This window comes from Mastigoproctus giganteus, chromosome 7 (assembly GCF_048544385.1).
Source record: "Mastigoproctus giganteus isolate SK-2022 chromosome 7, ASM4854438v1, whole genome shotgun sequence".
Lineage (NCBI taxonomy): Eukaryota > Metazoa > Arthropoda > Arachnida > Uropygi > Thelyphonidae > Mastigoproctus > Mastigoproctus giganteus.
The window spans coordinates 142,069,032-142,090,807 of NC_143581.1; the positions used below are offsets into that span (position 1 = coordinate 142,069,032).

The 21,776-nt window shown below is 36.4% G+C and overlaps 1 protein-coding gene across 1 annotated transcript in view; it reads left to right on the forward strand.

Annotated features, from left to right (window-relative positions):
* LOC150083237 (tudor domain-containing protein 1-like) overlaps positions 1-21,776 on the forward strand; it is a 657,806-nt gene that overhangs the window by 184,277 nt on the left and 451,753 nt on the right. The window lies entirely within an intron of this gene.

Consider the following 21,776-nt stretch of genomic DNA (forward strand, 5'->3'; position numbering starts at 1 on the left):
GCTGCTTATTCCAGTAATCACTTTCATCTCTGCCAATGGCTACTCTTAATCTATTAGTCCTTGTATCCCCCTAAGCTAGCAGTTTTCCGACCCACCTAACACTGCATCGATACCATTAGCAAATATTCTTGCACCCTTTCTATTTAAGTTTATCCCATCCCTGTAGACGCAATCTCTCCTGTGAACAAGCACAGACTAGGTTGAAAAAAAATTCTAACCCTTGAGTCTTGCACAGTCTCTTTAGGGCAAAATTCATCAAGAAGGCTCTCATCATATACTCCCTCCTATTGTGTCTGGGCAGAATTGCAGACACTTTTGAATTGAACCCTTATTCATGGCTTTCTTTCAACAGTGACTTGTACTTTTTAAGTAATTCTGCTGGTCTCCTACTCTTAATATCGTTAGTGCCAATGTGTACAACAGTATCACCTTTTGTGCCCTTAAAAGATGATATCTGCTCTACAATGTCATCAACATTTGCCTCTGGCAGACATACCCCAGTCCTGTTCCACTTATCAGTAATTGTTACCCTTTTTTTCTTTTAAAAATTATTTTGAAATCTTTTTCAACATTGTTCAAATTCTTTAATTGTGTACATATTTTTTTTTTTTCATTTACTATGTGAACCTAATGACATTTATATATAATGAAATGCAAATTTAATGAAACTGATCAATAACATTAGTTTTCTTGCATTCTGAGTGGGACGTTTAGCATAGTTGCAAATGCTCAAAGCATCTGCTGTTGTCCACCTCAGACCATCTTTCTCACCTATCTCCTGGTGGATAGATTTGTGAAATTTTATGCTTCTATCTTTCAAAAAGATTTGTGGGGGCCATTATAAATTTCATTAAAATTGGACTAATAGAAATTTGTCAAATGTTTTCAGAAGATTTTTCTGAAAAATTGAGTTATACCTGTTTATGCCATGGAAGTCCATCTGACCATTACACAACAAGAAGAGGTCAGTTCGATACCAAGTTTTCACCGATGGTAAATTCTCCCCATAGAATCCTCTCAGTTTCGGCTGTTCAAACAGCACTTATGGGGGGGAGGGGGGAGAATCAAATTGAAGCTGAATTTTCAGTGCATAATGATTATTACTATGATTCCCTAGTCCCCTCTGTCTCCATTCCATTCCATTCCACCCCCAATATCACTACCAAAAGAAACTATACAAATGAATTATTATAGAAGGGAAAAGTCACTAAATTTTCATCATTTGTTCTTTGGGGGTTGCAGCGATAATTCTGGAACAGAATTATCACATTATTTCAGATTTTTATTATAATTATTATTATTACTTCAGAATAGCCTATGCCTTACAGAGGAGAAATGCTCTGTATATAAAAATCCACATACATTAAATGCCATTAAAGAAATAGAACATTATACAACATATATTAAAAATGGAAGAAATTTCCATTTAAAAGAAAAAACGTAATGATAATAAAAATAAATGTTTTTCTAACATAACATTTGTCACTTTATATAATGATGTAATCTTAATAATTAATTCACTTTGATTAATTAGATTTTCTCGTTTATATTTATCAAAAATTTTTTTTTTTTTTTTTTATGCTAAAACAAAATCGAAATTGAATACTTAGTCATATCTTTATACGAATATGTGAATTAAGAGTTACTTCTTTTGCTTTTGAAGATAAAACCTTGTTGTTTCATTTTTAATATTGAGACGTTCAGTTAGAATATCAATATTACATTCATTTAAGAGTCTAACAGTTCTATTGAAATAATCAAATTTTAAGTTATTAGTTCGATTGGTTGTTGTTATTATTTGGTTTTTAGGAGCATTAGCAACTAAGGCCATGTTGCTCTGGGGATATGCAGTGGTCATTCCCTGACCTCAGTATTTGGTGGTCATCGGCTCGAACCCCGGTCTAATCAAGAAGTTATAACCAGGACGCCTCCTGGCTACGGAGGCGCCCAGTTCGATTGGTAGTACAAACAAATTAGGCCTTCTCAATGTTCTTTGAGGGTATCCAAAATTAATCAAGCAGAGTAGCTCAGGGGCATCCAACTTTCCAGTAATAAGATGCATAAAGAAATTGCAGTCAGCAACATCCCTTCTTTGATAAAGTGGTAGCATCTTGAAATAAATACGCCATTCATTATAACAGTGGTTCTAAAACTGTGCATTGTGACGCCCTGGGGAGGGGTGTCATAATTTACCAGGGGCGTTACGAACAATGTAATAGTTTATGTAAGATTTCCATGGCAAATATTAAAACTGTATTAAGAATGTGTTTTTTTTTTTTTTTTTTTTTACTATTAGATATCTGCTACTATTTGATTTGTATTATTAATCTAAATAACTGCATATTCAGGGTACAACCACATTGTACTCTGAATATGCCTAGTGTCTTTCTCATGTTAATGTCTTATCATGCATATATGAATTGAGAATGGAGCTCCATTCATATCTTCTCACAGAATCTCACTGCAATGCTGAAGATTTTGTTTCTAAGCTAGCTTATTTTTGGGATATTTTTGATAAATTAAATTCACTTAATTTGTCTCTTCAAGGAAATGACACCAATATTCCCCAACTGTCGGAGCCTAGAACTGTTTTAGCTTTTAACAGCAGTGGCTTAGCCAGGGTAGGGTCATCAGGTACATTGCACCTCCTGACGCCAAAATCTGGTATTGTGGCACTTTTTAGTATTAGGCAATTGGTGTCTTTTTTTGTTAATGTACCTGCTGACAAAAAATGCTGGCTATGCTCTGTTTAAAAGGAAACTAGAACTTTGGAAGAAAAAAAATAAAAGAATGTAAAAATGATTGCTTCCCACTTTTACATTAATTTTTACAACAAAATGAAGTTTATTTTAATAAAGAATTAAAATCAGTAATTGTTGAGCATTTATCATAATTCCATGCAGACTTTGAGAAATATTTTACAGAAAATTTTGGGGAGTACATATGGTTTAGAGATCCCTTCAATACAAAGTCCCCATAAAATTTATCTACTGTTGAAGAAGAACAATTTATTGATTTCACATCAGACCTCACACTAAAAGCAAAGTTTTCGCCATTATCTTTATATGAAAACATGAATACCCGGAATGTAGCAATAAAGCTTTGTGAATACTAATGCCATTTGCAAGTTCTTACCTTTGTGAAGTTGGATTTTCAGAATTGGCAGTCATTAAATCTAAGTACAGATGAAAATTAAATGTTGAAAAAGAAATACATGTCACCATTTCAAAAATGATGTCTAGGTTTGATGAATTATGTAATAAAAAGCAAGCACATATATCACATTAATGTTTTTTAAGAATAAAATAATATCCCGATTATTATTTCATATATTAATAATAATTGTATTAACTAAAAAAAAAAAAAAAAATTGAATGGCAAATGCCTAAAAAACGGTACTCACCTTGTATAAATCTGCAATAAATTTATTGGTAAATGGTGGCTGAATTTAGTTTGGAAGAAGCATTAAAAAGAACTAAGGCAGAGAATGGGGTAAAAATATTTTTAAACAAATTTTAAAATGAGCGCAAGGAAGTAGAAGTGCAGATCTCCAATCCTTGGTTGTCATAAAAAGGTTGAAGGACGCGAATGAAATAATGAAATAAAAGAGAAGACCGGTGGTGCCAATCTCTTTTATTTCATTCTTTCATTCGCGTCCTTCAACCTTTTTTATGACAACCAAGGATTAGAGATCTGCACTTCTACTTCCTTGCGCTCATTTTAAAATTTGTTTAAAAATATTTTTACCCCATTCTCTGCCTTAGTTCTTTTTAATGCTTCTTCCAAACTAAATTCAGCCACCATTTACCAATAAATTTATTGCAGATTTATACAAGGTGAGTACCATTTTTTAGGCATTTGCCATTCAATATATTTTTTTTTTTTAGTCAGTTTTGTTACGGTATTATAAGACTACTATAATTTCACTAATTGTATTAACATATTAAAAGTAAGAAATTGCACAATTATAGATGTTTTTCTTCAAGAGAGATGCTGGGAAAACTTTACAAGGGAGGCGTGGGCTCAGAAAATTTGAGAACCATTGCATTATAAGACTGCTTCAATTTCCAATCTTGACTTATACACTAAAAATCTAATTATGGATCTCTGAACATGTTCTTGCTGTTTGATTGCATCACAGATTTGGAATTGGTTCCAAATCTGTGAGGCATATTCAAGAATAGTGTTAATAATCATAATACATGAAGATTTTATTAGTTGTATATTGGAAAAATCAAAAAATATTCTTTTTTTTAACAATCCAAGAGATTTGGAAGCTTTTCCAGTAAACTTATTAATATGTGTATTAAAAGTCCCATATTTAGAATATTCTTCTGGACTTTTTACCAAATATCATGTCAATCCATGTCCCCCGTGACCACTCATTTTCATCTTAAAAAAAAAAAAAAATATATATATATATATAAACAGTCACAAAATTTTACAGTTTATAAATTGAAGTATATTTTTCAGATGTTTAGCCACTGCTCTGATTGACGCCAAGTCTCCAGCTCTTTTACTCCTTTGCAAGGATTTAGGATCAATTTTGATTCATGATCTACCTCCACCTGTATTGAAATCTGTATTATTTTTAGATGTGGACATTACTCAAGAGTAAAAATTTGGATCAGCACCAAACTTTCAGCACATGTTTTTAATCCTGTGAAAGGTTTCCAGAGTAATTGCAATTCCACAGTGCTCCCCAATTCCAGAAATTTCCATTGTGAAAATTTGGACTGCTTTAATTCTTTTGAAGACTTCAGGATTTATCTAGAATACTTTTCTTGACTTTATACCTAATTTTGTGTTAACAGATTAACTCATATCCCTTGCAACTGTGCACCTCCCCCCAAATTTGATCTCCCATCTATACTCAGTCAACATGACATAATGAATATAGCCATGGTATATATTTCTTAGTAAGTAAAGCTTTTAACTCTGGTATTTGGTAATCAAATACATCTGAAACGTAAAGCAGTGCATACATTATTTAACTTGGTTAAGTAATTTTGATTAAAGTTGTTTGTGAAATTGATAGGTTTTTTCCTCATCAAAATGCAGAATTCAAAAATTTAAATATTTATTCCTCAAAAAAAAAAAAAAAAAAAAAAATATATATATATATAGCATCCAAATATTCCAGAGTTAAATTGTAAAATATATATAAAATTATTAAGTGTTACAAATATATAAAATTATTAAGTGTTACATATAGAACTAAACGATTAATGCCATCAAACGATAGATATATATATATATACACACACACACACACAGGCAACCCCCACCTGTATAACATGGTTTCGCTCTAACATGATTGATAAATTGCGGCACAACACAGTACTTATATAACACGGTTGAGCTCTAACATGGTTAGAGCTAATTTTTTTTGGGGGGAACTTTGCTGTTATGTTGGAGGTAATTTTTAAACATTTCCACTCTTTTTGAATCCCCGCTGTTGACTCGCTAGTCAAAATAAAATATTGAGAAATCCCCGTATTTTATTTTGTTGGGAAATCCCCGTGTTACGTTCTGTGCTATTGAACTTGTGCTTGTTGAACTTGTGGAAAAATCTAGATTTCAAAGTTTTATTGCTATTGAATAGCACACACAGCCATCCAAAAGATTTAAGTCATCCAAACGTTGAAGTTTTGTTCCTACTACCACAGTTGTACTAGGTTAATACAACTTCTTTCATTCAGCCGTTAGATCAAGGCATTATATCCACCTTTAAAACTCATTACGTCAGAAAATCGTTACAATGGATTTTGGAAAAAAATTGATTCCGATCTATTGAAGTAACAGAAGCAAGGAAAACATTTCTCAATTGTAGACTGTATCAGAATCATAGCTTTATTGCTGAAAGAAGTAAAACTATCAACGTTAAATGCATGTGGAAAAATCTATGACCAGAGTCAATTCATTCAGGAAATATGGTTGAACTGGCAGAAAACGGAATCGGTGCGATATGTCAGTAGGAACTTGCTATGTCAGTATGAGGAGAAGGTTTTGATGATATGACTACCGAAGCCCTCGTGGGTGGCACAGTTAATAGAATCGCCCTCCTCTCCACACTGGGTGGAGAGGAGGGCGATTCTATCAACTGTGTTTATATTTATATTCAAAAATGTTTATATTCTGAGTTTGAATCCAGTCAATGATGGGAGGAATTTTATGGGCCTTTTTCACAACATGACTGAGTTAATTGGGCTCGGGTGAGGATAGCATGGTTTTTTTCAAAACAGAAAATCGATCTCATGACACATGCAATTTATAGACAGTATACACAGAGTAACATGGCCTTAGGCACCTATGCTCCTAAAAATTTTTTTAAAAATATGATTACTGAAGACATTCAAGAATTATTAGTAGAAAAAGAGGTTGGCGAAGCGGATTTGGTGGGAATGGAATTGGAGGTAAAACTAAATCAATTCAGAGGTTGATAGTGCAGATGAAATTTCTAAACTTCCAAATTTTACACTAAAAAGCATACAGGAAGGCATAAAGTTAGCCGAGCAATCAGAATCTCATTTTTTGAATGCAGATTCTTGATTGAAAGGAGCCCAAAGTTCAAAAGGGAGCTTCAAAAATGCTTAGTTCCATATGATGAAATTCACAAAGATTTATCAAGCAGAAGCAAACAAACCCAGATTGCTGGTTTTTTAAAGAGCAGAAGATACATGAAATCTAGAATGGTGTATTTTTGTCAGTTTTATTTAACTTTTGGTTAATGAAATAGTGTATTTTTGTTAGCTTTTGGAACATAATCCCCCCTTTTGTACTCTTTCTTAGTCTTGTATAACACGGTAGGTGCCACCGTAGACAGGTGGGCAGGAGCAGCAGGGTTCGAGCTCGTGACCATCAAATATGGAGGATGCGGAAAGGTCATGGAATGACCACCACGTATCCCTGGAGCAATATGGCCTTAGTTGCTAATGCTCCTAAAAACCGAATAACAAACAATCGTATAACTTGTTTTCACACAACACAGCATTTTATAGGAACTTAACTACCTTGTTATACCAGGGTTACCTATATATATATATATATATATATATATATATATGTATATATATATATATATATATATATATATGTATATATATATATATATATATATATATATAGAAATAAATGATAAAGGACATAGTAAGATGGGAAAGTTATTAACAACAACGTGCCATGCCTAATGGAAGATATGAGAAGAAAAGAATGTTAAGATCCTAATGAATTAAGTGGAAAAAGTGGCTGAATTGATAAGCCAAATCATATTTACAAAAGCTAGAAAAAAGTGGTAATTAATGCATATTAAAAAGTAGTAATAAATAGAAATGAAAATAATGAAAATAAAAATTGGTACATAGATCAGGTATTTCATCAGGGGACTACACCCGATCATGTACCAAAATACTGCGTTTCTATACAAACCCATGCCGATGGAGGTAGCAATAAATTAAAAAAATTAAAAATTAAAATTTTTTTGAAACCTTCATAGACATGAGTGAGGTAGCCCCTACCTCTCATGTCTATGAAACCTTCATAGACATGAGTGAGGTAGCCCCTACCTCACTCATGAAGTGAGGTAGGGGCTACCTCACTTCATGTCTTCTCAAAGAAGGATAAAGGAAAAATTGACAGACGTAAGCAAACTACCTCACGGAAGTTAACAGACACTAGCTAAACCAAACAATGGATACAATTATTCAATGGAATTGTCGTGGGCTCCGTGCTAACTTTGACGATTTTTACGATCTCCTATCTGAATACAAGCCTGTTGCAGTATGCATTCAAGAAACAAATCTCACAAATGCAATAACTATGAAAATGAAGCATTACAATATGTACAGAAAAGATAGAAACTCATCTAATTTAGCTCATGGAGGAGTAGCACTCATAGTGAACACTTCGGTGCCCTCTAGACCTATCCCCCTGCAAACATCTTTAGAGGCTATTGCTGTCCGTGTCACCTTCGGAATCACAATAACATTAGTTTCATTGTATCTATCACCAAATCATACATACACCTTTGCTGATTTAGATAATTTAGTAATGCAAATACCTGCTCCCTTTTGTATTATGGGTGACCGGAATGGCCATCACCCGCTATGGGGTTCTCAACATCTTGACTCCAGAGGACAGATCATTGAAAAAATTTTAGATAAACATAACCTGACAATTTTAAACACAGGTGCTCACACATACGTGCATTTATCATCTGGCTCAACTTCTGCTATTGATCTTTCAATATGTTCTCCAGTGATATTTCCTCTCATAGACTGGACCGTTACTAACCCTCGCGGGAGCGATCACTTTCCTATCATCTGTACTTTCTGTATAAGTTCTACCCCTCAGAGTAAGATTAGGACAACCTGGAAATTTGCTAAGGCTAACTGGATTAAATACCAAGAAATAGCTCACTTAGATACTGTCTTCATAGCAACCCACACAATTGACTCTGCAGTAAGCTACATTACAGATACAATAATGAAAGCATCCGAGACTGCTATACCAAATCATCATCCAAAATCCGGCTTCATCCAAAAATGTGGTGGAACGAAGCATGCAACAGTGCTAAAAAAGAAAGGAACAAGTATTGGAATATTTTTCGAAAACATCCAACCACAGCTAACCTCCTACAGTTTAAGAGAGTCAGAGCTAAAGCTCGTCATATAAGACGGGAGAGTAAAAAAGAAGCATGGACGCATTATGCCTCCACCATAAACAGATCCACGGATACTTCTACAATATGGAAAAAAATCAAAAGAATTAATGGTAAATACTCGCAGACAACTTCTCCTATTCTACTTCTAAAAGAGAAAGAAATCTCTGAACCTACAGAAATTGCCAATGCCTTAGGTACTACATTTGAAACGCTTTCAGCTGTTGCCACATATGAACCTGCATTTCAATTGCTAAAATCCCAGACAGAAAAATACAAACTAAATTTTAATACTATCATCCTTCATTCTTATAATCTGCCTCTGACCATGAATGAATTGCGTAATGCACTTGCATGAGTGAAAAACAGTGCTCCAGGTCCCGACGGGATTTATTACACCATGATCTGTCATTTAAGTGAGGAATCATTAACTGTACTCTTACAACTGTATAACAGAATTTTCTTAGAGGAGTATTACCCCGCTAGCTGGTGCCATTCTTATGTGCTAGCCTTCCCGAAACCAGGGAAAGACCACACAGATCTCAAAAATTACCGTCCTATTTCTCTAACCAGTTGTCTGGGAAAAACAATTAAAAAAATAATTAACTCTAGACTGACATTGTTATTAGAGACTCAAAACATTTTAAGCCCAAGTCAGTATGGTTTCCGGAGAAAAAGATGTACGCTTGATCTCATTATCAAGGCCGAAACAAATATCCGGAATGCGTTCTTGAGAAATGAACACCTAGTTATGGTATGCGTTGACATCGAAAAGGCCTTTGATACAACTTGGCGATATGGAATTCTTAAGGACTTGCATAAATTTGGACTTCGGGGTCGTCTCCCAAAATTTATTAAGAACTTTCTAGGCAATAGATCCTTTCAAGTCAGATTCCACTCTTCATTATCTCGAACATATGTACAAGAAGAGGGAGTTCCCCAAGGATCAGTGTTGAGCGCCACACTCTTTGCCATTAGGATTGATTCTATTACCAAGTGCATACCTAACACAGTTGATGCATACTTGTATGCTGACGATCTTGCCATGTCATGTCATTCTCAAAATATGAGACTTATTGAAAGACAACTACAAGGCACCATTAACAAAATAGTCTCTTGGGCCAAAAATAATGGATATCGGCTTTCTAAACCAAAAACGACTGCTGTACACTTCTGTCACAAACGTTCTTTACATCCGGATCCAGACATTCAGTTGGATTCTCATTGTATTACTTTCCAACCCAGTATTAGATTTCTTGGTGTAATATTTGATAAAAAACTAAACTTCCTGGAACATATAAAACATATTCGTACAAGTTGTCTTAGAAAACTAAATCTTCTCAGAGTAATTTCTTCTATGTCATGGGGTGCAGATCGTTACGTGCTGTTACATCTATACCGCTCACTGATCAGATCCCGGTTAGACTATGGGTCTCCTGCATATGACTCAGCCAGGCCAAGTGTATTGAAATGGCTTGACCCTGTACATCACAGTGCATTAAGAGTTGCACTAGGGGCTTTTCGCACATCGCCAATCTTAAGCCTGTATACCGAAGCCTATGAACCACCGTTACACCTTAGTCGGGAAACTTTACTACTAAATTATGCAGCCAAAATCAGCAGTCTCCCACATCATCCCATGTGGCAATGCCTCTTCACGCCAAAATGGAGAGAAATCTATCAAACTAAACGGCGTTACAACAAACCATCTGGCATTAGGCTTGAAGCTTTGATCACAAGCTGGGGTCTGAAGTTTTCTAACACCCTCCAGGATACTAGCATGGAAACGCAGCCATGGCTTTCCATGGCTCCAGTAAATATTGATAGACATTTTGAGCAATGGGGAAAGAATAACTTCTCCGATATCAACATTAGACAAATACATATGACTCACTCTACAGAGTTTAGCAGCTTCATTCAACTATACGCAGATGGATCCAAAACTGGTAATAAAGTTGGCACAGCTGTAGTACTACCAAATGCCACCATCTCCAGACAGCTCCCACCAGAATGCAGTACTTATACCTCAGAGTTATATGGCATTCTACTAGCCCTAGAGAATATAAAAGAAGCCTCGTACACTAAATTCATCATTTATACGGATTCGTTGAGTGCTGTTAATGCTCTACAGTGTAAATCTTTCCCTAGTCATCCTCTGATACAGAAAATTTTAGCACAGTTATTAGCACTTCATGGACGTGGACAGCTCGTAATATTCTGCTGGATCCCTGGACACGTTGGAATCGTAGGAAACGAGCAGGCAGACTTAGCTGCTAAAATTGTTACAAATGAGATACCATCAAATTTCAGGACTCCTTATATTGATCAAAAGTCCTTTATCAAACAGACATATAAAGAGTGTGGACACGCTTGTGGAAAGATCAGAAAAATAATAAACTTTTTGAAATCAAGAGAGAACCTAAACTGTGGCAATCCAGCCTGAGACGAAACAGAAAGGAAGAAACTATTTTAGCCAGATTACGCATTGGTCATACCTTCCTCACTCATAGCTATCTCCTAACAAACAGTGACCCTCCACAATGCAGTAATTGTTTATGCCCACTAACAGTAAAGCATATCATCATAGAATGCCCGCAATATCAAAAAGAACGGAAAACAGCTTTTTCCTCTAATTTTCATAATTACAATCATTTAACACTGCAGTGTGTTCTAGGAGATCGAGAGAACATAGATGACATTTTTCTTTTTCTAAAATTTATTAATAAATATCACCTTATCTGAACTGCTATCTCCTGTAAGAAAAACGAAGGAAATATCAGACAGTAATTAGTGCATTATAGCCTAAGTTGCTGATGCACCAATAAATCTAACAAACAACAACAACAGTTGGTATTTTTGAGCTAGCTTCTGGTGTATTATCCTGGAAAGCTGGTGATGACTGAGTGTACTCAGTCTGGGTGGTAAGGATCCCCATTCCACAGTGATGGGGATGCAAGGTTATATGTGCTGGAGTGTTTGTGTCCAGGTGGAATTATTGACACATGGTATCTGTCACTCTGGGGTCCTTGGTGACATATTTCCTGTAGCTTAGTGTTGATTACCTGGTCTTGAATGGCGAGCATGAATTTTTTGGTCTCGGGGAAGAGCAACCAACTCGTGAGCCACACATTTGGAGCTATCTTATCAATGCAGCCTTGATTGAGATTATGGTAATGTCTACCATGGAGTGCCTTGTTTACCCATCTTTCTGTCTTTGTGACTTCTGTCTGTGTGAGTAGAGTCTCCTTGTTGAGGTTGAGCATTGTGTGCTGTTTGTCTGTGTTCTTTATGGCTTGGTAGTGATTTCTGGAAGTAATCCCTCAAGTTCTTAATCATCTTTTTCTGTTGTTCAGTAAGGTCTGTCTAACCCTCCCTCTTCCTTCCTGAGCTTTGATCAGTTTCTTGATTGCTGACTTTGGGTGGTGTTGGTAACCTTTGGTCATCATGATCTCAGTCTCCTCTAGTTCAGTGTTGGTCCAATCTATCATCCTGAAGGAGTATGTAAGTACTGGGACTGTGTAGGTGGTTCTGACCATGGGTCTGCCATTTGGCTTTTGTTTTAGCAGGCTTCTAAGTATCTGATGGTATTTCTCAGTAAGGTAGGCCTTGATCTTTGTGTTATGGCTGTTGAGCCTGTGTCATCCCCAGATATTTGTACATCTTTCTCTCTTGTCATGGCTTCGATCTTTTCATCGTCTTCAGCTGGTAGTTTTGGCTGACTCGATTTCCTCGATGCAATTCATTGGTCTTACATTTGTCTAGGCCAAATTGCATCCTAATGTCAGTGCTGAAATTTTCAGTGATCGGAGTAGCCGCTAGAGTTGATTCTTGGTTGCTGTAGCGTTTGATGTGATCCATGTATATTGGGTGAGAGAGGGTGTATAAGTTCTTCCTCTCTTCTTTTTAGGGTGTATCTGCACTTGCTGTTGTTGAACATGGTAGACACTGGATTGAGTGATACACAGTACCATAGTGAGCTCAGGGCATCATTCTTGAAGATTTCTCTTCTGGATTGGCATGGTTGTGACCTTATTGACTTTTATTGTGGTTCTCCATTTTGCAATGGTTGCTTCTAGAAAGTGTCTCAGTGACAGGTTGACTTTGCAGATCTTCAGTGTCTCTATCAGCCAGCATTGAGGTATGGATTTGAAGACCTTGTGATGGTCAATTTCTGTTTACAGGTTGTGGTTCTTCTTGTAGGTTTGCTCTGTAACGTTAGTGGGTTCCCCCTTGCATCCTCTTCCATGATATTTTGGCTCTACAAGTGGTCTTATATCTTCTTTGTTATGCTGCTGGTCAGGATCTTTTACATTGTTGGGAGACAGGTGATCATTATGTACTTTTTTGGATTTGTGGTGTTCCACAAACTAGTTCTTTCTAGTTCTTTGACTAGTTTTTTCTTGAATTTATTCAAACTGCCCACTTCCACAACAAGAGATGGAAGTTTGTTTCAACAATCAACCACCTACTGGCCAAAGACAAACTTTAACACACTTGTCCTGCAGCCATCCTTCCTCAGTTTGAATTTATGCATCCTCTCATGTGTGTAGTCTGAGCAAAAGGAAGAAGGCCGTTAGCACTGAGCTTGCCCCCATTCAAAGCCCTAACACCTTAAGCAGACACTTCACAATTGCCTAGTTTCCAGACACTGCAGTTTGTAGAACTAAAACCTGCCTTGGTAAGACCACCCTTTTGTTCCCTTCACCAATCAATTTGCCCTGCTCTGCTTCTTCATTTTAGAAAGGAAGTAGATCTGCTGTTTCAGCAGATCTACTTCCTTCCTAAAATGAGGCCTCCAGACCTGTATACAGCACCCAAGATATGATCTAACCATTGCCTTATACAGTGGGATAATCATTTCCTTATCCCTGCTAGCAGAGATTCTGTGTATCATAGACAACACTCCATGAGCTGTCCTGGCAGCCTATCTGTATTGCTCAGGAACCTCATATCTGACTACATAATTACCTTCCAGGTCTTTTACATTTTCCTCTACTCTGAGTATAGTACTACACAGTTGGTATATTAATCCGGAATTACAGTAAGCCCTCGATTTAACAGATCCTGATTTAACGGACAAAAAACTTTTCTCCTAAAGGAAAAATTTAGAACCCTTTTTTTTTTTATTATTCATGAATAGCGTGGACCTAAAATTTCAAGGGAGTGTTGGATGACTGTGACGTTTTTGATAGTGCCATGGCATTGTTAATAAAGTAACTCGTGGTGAATCTTTAGGTGCAGATGAAGAACAAGTTGTCTTTCAGAAAATATCTAAATGACCTCATTAAAAATGAGGGCTTAATTTTATCACAGCTTATAATGCTGACGAGACTGGGATTTTTTATCATGCTCCTGAAAATACCCAGGCTTACAAGCATGAAACAAGCACCCCTGGTCGTAAGCTAAAAAGGAGCAAATTTCAGTTTTATTTTGTGCAAATGCTGATGTCTTGCGTTGGCTTAAGCCTATAGTAGTGGGTAAAGCAAAAAAATCTTGTGCTTTAAAGGATTTAATGAACCAGTTACCGGTGATATATTCCCACTCAAAAAATGCCTGGTTTACAATGGATATTTTCTGTGACTGGTTTTTAACCATTTTATTCCTGATGTGTGACGCTATCAGACAGGTGTACTGAAAATTTCTTCTCATGAAATAAAGGCTGTTTTACTGCTAGATAATGCACTTGCTCACCCTGATGGTGAGAGGTTAGTTAGCAGGGATGGGAGAATTAAATGTGTTTTTCTGCCTCCTAACACTGCTTCACTGATACAGCCAATGGATCAGGGTCTTATCTTATCATTGCATGTAAGAGGTTGTATAAGAAAAAGAAATTTACATGCATAATAATTTACGTGGTTGTATAACAAATTTACATGCATACAACATCAGACCTGCTATCTTCAACTTAGCAGCTGCGTGAAAAGATATGAAGATTACTACCTTGGCCAATGCTTGGAAGAAGTTGTATGACGTAGAACCTGAAATGGACTTTGAGGGAGCCGAGGCTCCCTCAAAGGGATTTGAGACAAATTTTTGGGACACTCTTCTGAGGGCCAGCAACAAAAAGCAAATGAGAATGATGTGGAACAGTGGCTCGAAAATGAAGGCAATCAGGGCTATTAAATTTTTTTTGAAGTAGAGATTGCGGAAAATGTTCTTCATGGAGAACAAGAGGATGATGACAAAGATGAAGAATCAGTTGCACCTCATCCTAAATTGTCTGTTATAAGATGGCATATAGATGATGTCATACATTATATTGACTCATCATCAGACCCCGATGTGCTTCCTTCTTATGAACATTTTAGAGAATTTCGATCTACAGTAATAAGGAAGCAGCACCAAGGTGTAAGGCAACTGAAGCTTGATGATTTATTCAAGACCACTTCATCAACTGGACCTGTTTCACCAGAATCCTTTACCAGAAAGGAATTAACCTCTTCCTCCATATGACAGTTGTTTCTGACTCTGAAAATTGTGATTCTTTCAATTAAGTTAATATTAATATTGAATATTATGTATCTTTTTTAATGCTTTTTTTATGTTTTTTATTCAATGGAGTTTAAGAATTTAAGTATTTTCCTCCCTCCAAAATAGATTTAAATGAAAAAACTAATGTTCATATTGAAAACAAATTTGTGTAAGCTTTAAGAAAAGAAATAAAAAAGAAGTGGTGAAAACACTCCATTAGTTACATTGTATAGTTTTTGACATGTTTAATTAAAATAAAGTTTGGTTCCTGTCATAAATTTATTTTTATATTTTTAATAAATGTTTTAGTGGTGTGTATAAATTACTTAATCTACATTATAATAACATTGTAAGTTTGTTATTAATATATGTTTTTAAAATACATTCGATTTAACAGACTTTTGGCAATAGAAAATACCCCTTTCTCCCAATTAGTCTGTTAAATCAAGTGCCTACTGTACTGCTACCCAAATGCAGTACCTTGCATTTGTCAATATTAAACCTCAATTTAACGTGGACAAATGCAAGATGGTCCTGCCATTTAAATATGGCTGTCCTACCAAGACACTGATTACCACATGTTTCATTCATCCCTTTAATTTTTCCAATGCATTTAATTAATGCAGAATCCAATGCATTCTGACGCAATTTGTTATTGTGTCAGATGCCTCGTCTGACACAATAACAAATCACATATCACTGTTCAATCTGTATGTCCAACCTGATACTTGATTTGAAAGAGCATTGGTGATATACAGCCAAAAAAAACTCTGTTCATGCACTAGCTTGATATTTACTGGCATGGAAAGTTTGCATGGTAAACATAAAATCTTGCACTACTCCACAAATTAAATGATCGCCATTCGTAGATGCAAAATACTCATTCAGTTTGTCAGATACCTGCCCAGGATAATCAACAGTCGAACCATCGATATCAAGGCGATCAATCTGACTCATCCTCTTCCTTCTAGAGTTTACATAAGTAAAGAAGTCTTTGCTGTTTTTCTTTCTATCCTTTGCCAAAGATTTCAAGTAATCTGCCTTTGCCTGCCTAACCTCCTTTGTGACTTGATTATAGACTCCACAGGCTTCTGTGTTGGCTGATAATTTATTTGCATGCCATGCATTTTTCTTCTCTGTCACGAGTCTCATTAGTTCTATTGACATCCATTTAGGCCTAAACCTTAAACAGTATTTTGGTCTCACTCTATAAAATTTAAAAACTGTCTGAGACCGTTGTAGTCACCTTTATGAAATTAAAAACCCTTCCGTTTTCCCCTGATGGTAGTTACATGTTTAAGTAAATCTCACATCAGTACACTGTGATTACTGCCACCTAGTGGCCCCTTTATCTGGAGATTTTTAATGCATTAATATTCACTGCTGATAATCAGATCAAAGGGTATTACCCCCTCTGGTTGCCTCTCGAGCATGCCATTGTAGAAAACAATCGTGCAGCAAATCCATAAGGTCCAGTCAATACCTGGGGAGTTAAAATCCCACATAAGACATTGATTTACTGGCCCACTCTTATTTCTCTGTACAGTTGTTGTACTCATCAGAGTCATTAGGTCTATAACACGCTCCTCCTCTCATTTTTGCTTTCCAGTGCTTATGCCACACCAAACTGACTCAACGTTGCACTGTCCACCCTTGTCATCTGTATGCAGTGCCTTTGATTTTATGTGTTTCTAAACTAACAGCATAACCCCTCTCCTTCCTTCCTCTCCTATCAATCCTTTTTGTACACATTTCACTCCTCAAATTACAATTCTGCATTCTTTTATATCTGTGTGACACTGTCTCTGATATCCCAACAATATCGTCTTGACCAGCACTTCAAATTCATCAAATTTATTTACCATGCTCCTAGCATTGTTGTACATGCAAGTATACATGTACCTGTTCTTAGTTACCCTAACACAGCCCATGTATTTACTTGTTCCATGATGACTCTCAGCAGTTCTTGAAATTTCCAGCACCATGCTTTCCAGGCTGCTCATTTCAATAGAAGCAGTGCAAGAATCATTTTTACCTCTTTCTGTGGCTTGTGTTAACCTATTAGTTTTTCACCCCCTTCCACAAGCTAGTAGTTTTTCGACCAACTAAACACCGTTTTGATAGCACCAGCAAATATTCTTGCACCCTTACTATTTAAGTATCCCATTCCTGTAGAAGCCATCTCTCCTGTTAACAAGGACAGACCACGCCGAGTAAAATTCTGCCCCGCGAGCCTTGCATAACCTCTCTATGGCCGAATTGATTCACAAGGCTCTCATCATATACTCCTTCATTATTGATCCCACATTATAAGACATTCTGATTTACTGGCCCATTCTATTTCTCTCTACAGTTGTTCCTTTTACTCATTCGAGTCATTAGGTCTATTGAGGCTCCATCTCATTTTTGCTTTTCTAGTTCTTATGTCACACCAAATGATTCATCATTGCACTGACCACCCATGTAAATTGGTTGCAGCACCTTAGATTTTATGTGCTTCTTTATTAAGAAAAATCCCCCCCACACCTATTGTGTCTATCCTTTCTGTATACGTTGTTCTCCACATATTCAAATTCTGCATGCCTTAAATTTGAGTACCACCACATCTCTGATATCCCAACAATGTTGTATTTGTTGACTTGACCAGCACTTCCAATTCATCACAATTATTTACTATTCTCCTAGCACTGTTGTACATGAAAGTATATCCAAAAATATTCTTACTCTTAGTTACTTAACATAGCCTATGTATTTACTTGTTCAATGGTGACTCCAACAGTCCTTGAAATCCCCAGTGCCTTGTTTTCAAGGAGGCTGCTGCTTGTTCCAATAGAAGCAGCACAGGAATCGCTCTCACATCTGCATGCATCTATCATTAATCTATTAGGCTATATATACACCCCTAGCACTTTTCTGACCCACCTAACACTGCTCAATATCATCAGCAGATATTCTCGCACCCTTTCTATTTAAGCGTATCCTATCCTTTTAGAAGCAGTCTGTCCTGTTAACAAGTGCAGACCATGCTGAGAAAAATTCTCCCCCATCATCCTTGCACCACCTCTCCAGGGCCGAATTCTGTCGCATCTAGACAGAATTGCTTTCAAATTTAATCCTAACTTGCAAGTATATGTGCACCTATTCTTACTCCTACTTAACCCAACACATGCCATTTATTTGTTTCGTGATGATCCATAGCACCGCTTGAGATTGCTGAAACCTTGCTTTTTGGGCTGCTGCCCATTCCAATAGACGCAGTGCAAGAATCGCTTTCACTTATGCCTGTGGCCCTAGCTAATCTATTAGTCTGTGTATCTTCACATGCTATTAGTTTTCCTACCCAGCTAATACTGCCTCAATAGCATCAACAAATATACTTGCACCCCTTCTATTTAAGACTATCCCATCTCTGTAAAAAGTCTCCTGTTAACAAGCACTGACCATGCTGGGCATAATTCTATATGATCAGTTTTGCACACTCTCCCCAGGGCTCATTTGATAAATGTACTCATTCCTATCATGTCTGGACCAGTTTCAGACTCTTTAAAATTTAATTCTAGCTCACAGCATTTCCCAACATTGCCCTGTACTTTTTAAGTAGATCCTCTTACCTCCTACTCTTAATATCATTAGTGCCTATATGTACAAGAATATTCCCTTTTGTACCCTTAAATGTTTGATATCTGCTCTCCAACGTTATGTACTTTGCATCTGGCAGACACCTATCCCTTTTTGCACAACTCATTTCCTGTTTCCCTAACAATAGGTCACTGACAATAACTACCTCCTGTGGGACCAGTGCATTATGTCTTCTGGATTGCTGTGTTGCTTAATGCACATGTGAGGGCCCTGGCATTGATTTAGGCAGCTAAGAGCTTGATTAGTCCTCCATTTTAATTCCTTTGTGGGCATCCGTCGTGTTCTTGAAGCTCTCACAAATGAGCATTAGAATTCTGAATTCACATCTAATTTCCTCATACCCTTTGCACTGAACACTGCAAAGACTTGCCCCTTGGCTCTGTCACGTCCCGTTGCAGTTAGGGTGGTGAACATCACAAAAGTTGCACATTCCTTCAGGCCGTGATTTGTAGAAAAATTTTCCACCTTGAGTTCTTCTCTGAGCCACACACACTCTCCTTCTGCTTTGAGCCTGTTGCTTTGCTGCTCTGGTCCAAGGCATGGTTTCGTTTAATTCAACTTATCTTGAGAATAATACACTAAACTGATAGATATCAAAAATATGTAGTACACTATGAAGTTTGTCATTTGTATTACACTGTACTGTAATACATTTTAAAGAAAAAGTAAAAAAAAAAAAAAAAAAGACTCTATCCATATTAATTGTTAATGACCTCTGATAGTTTGCCTAGTTCTTCCTTTGAATTTATTCAAACTACTCATTTCTGTAACATTTTTCTGTAATGTTTACACTACACTGTAGTGGTATTTATTTGTTATCTTTAGCTAGCAAATAAATGAGGCAACTTTCCTTTGTGATTTTAATGTTCACAATTCTAGTTGGCTTCAGTTTTCTAATTATATGGATTCAGCTAGTCAAGAAGCTGAGGCTTTTGCTTTTAGTAATGACCTCACACAGCTTGTTTATTTACTTACCTAAATACCAGTTGATTTTCATCATATGCACAATACCCTTGATTTTTTCTTACTAGCAACTGTTCAAAGTACATGGTCAGTGTTAGTGGTCTTCTTTGTACTTTACATACATTCTTCATTTTGATGTGGGCCCCCCTTCACTGAAGTGTCTCTCTCTCTCTCATGGTCATTCTCAGCTGTATATTGGCATTACAAAAATGTGAAACGGGATGATCTGTGTGATTTCTGTTCTTTTTCTTTTTGAATTATTGTTCTGAATCTTCTGATCCCTTCAGGTTGTGTCAGTCAAATCATCAGTGAAATTATTGTTGTAGGTCATTTATTCCAGATTCCGCCTATCCCTTATCTAAATCTTGGTTTTCCAATAAATGTGCTAGGCTATTCAAGCTAAGAATGTTTGTTTATATCGTAATTGGTGGTATACTACATTCTTATGATTGATGCAAAGAAGCTTGCAACAATTGCAAAGTAGTTGCTGATCAGTTGGATGATTCTGTTGCATCCTCAGTTTCTATGCTTGTCTTTAATGACACTCATATTTTCAGAAACAATCACATTAAAGATTACCCTGACTTCTATTCTCAAATGTCATATGCATAGAACAAATATTGCTTTCCCTGCCTTAGGAAACTGGGTTTTCTTTTGGCATTGCTTTTCTTCTAAACAACTACTCACCTTATACACATCACTTTGTGATTTGTATAGAATATGTAGTAATGGCAGACGATGCAATTAAGCAGGCTTTCACAGCATCAGCAAAAAAAAAAAAAAAACCACACACGCTACAACCTATCTCACTTGTTTTTCCTTGAATTTATTCAAACTACTCATTTCTAAAATGGAATTTTGCTTTAACAACCACTAGTTGAAACCAAATTTATGCACATCTGTCCTGCAGTGCCATTTCCGATTTGAATTTTTGGCCCCTTGTGTATATTCTGAGCAAGAGGAAGGCTGTCATCAGCATTTGATTAGTCAGTCCATTGAAAATCTTAAATACCTCAATCAGATCTTCTCACAGGTGGCTGGTTTTCAGATACAGCAATTAGCAGAATTGAAGCCATTCTTGGTAATACCACCCTTTGTTCCCCTCACTAATCTTATGTTTCTCTGCACCTATTCCAACAGATCCATATCCTTCCTAAAATGAGACTTCAAAACTTGTATGTAGTACTCAAGATGTAGCCTCATCATTGCCTTGTATAACTGGATATTTACTTAAGTTGTAGCCTGATCATTGCCTTGTATAACAGGAGAATTTTCACCTTTTCCCAACTGCCAAAATTTCTGTATATCATTGACCAAACCCAGTTAATTGTCATGGCAGCCTGTCTGCATTGCTGAGAGAACTTAATATCTGACTGCACAATTACCAGCAGATCTTTTTCATTCTCCTCTACCCTGAGGATACTATCATGCAGCTGGTATGTTAATCTGGGATTACTGTTACTCATATGCAGTAGCTTTCATTTTTTAATGTTAACTTCAGTTGCTACTTTTCAGTCCATTGCCTAACTTTACCATGGAATATTGTTTCCACATCTGGTGTGGGGTCCACAAACCGTCCATCAAGCTTCTTTGCTCTGTTCAAAAGTGGGCAGTCAATTTAATTAATCACTCATTTCTTTCAAAAAATCTCTCCACTATCTACCTTATAAACATTCAGTTTCTACTGCATGTCTTTTCTATAGATACTTCCATGTGCACTGTTCATTTAATTAGCATTTGTAATTCCTCTGTTCTGTTCCAAATAAATTTGAACACACACACACACACACACACACACACACACACACACACACACACACACACACACACACTCTGCAAACAATCATCATAAATGCAACCCAACTTACAAAACCATCTTTGCTTCTTTCTCATTTATCTCTTCTACTTCTGTTTTTTGAAACAACCTTTTTTTTTTATGTATTTCTCAAACTAGTCTACAAAAATTCAAGTGTACATACTTGTGGCAACAAGTATCTTCTGTCTCCTCATTCTGAAACCTGTACATGATACTAAGTACTGTAGG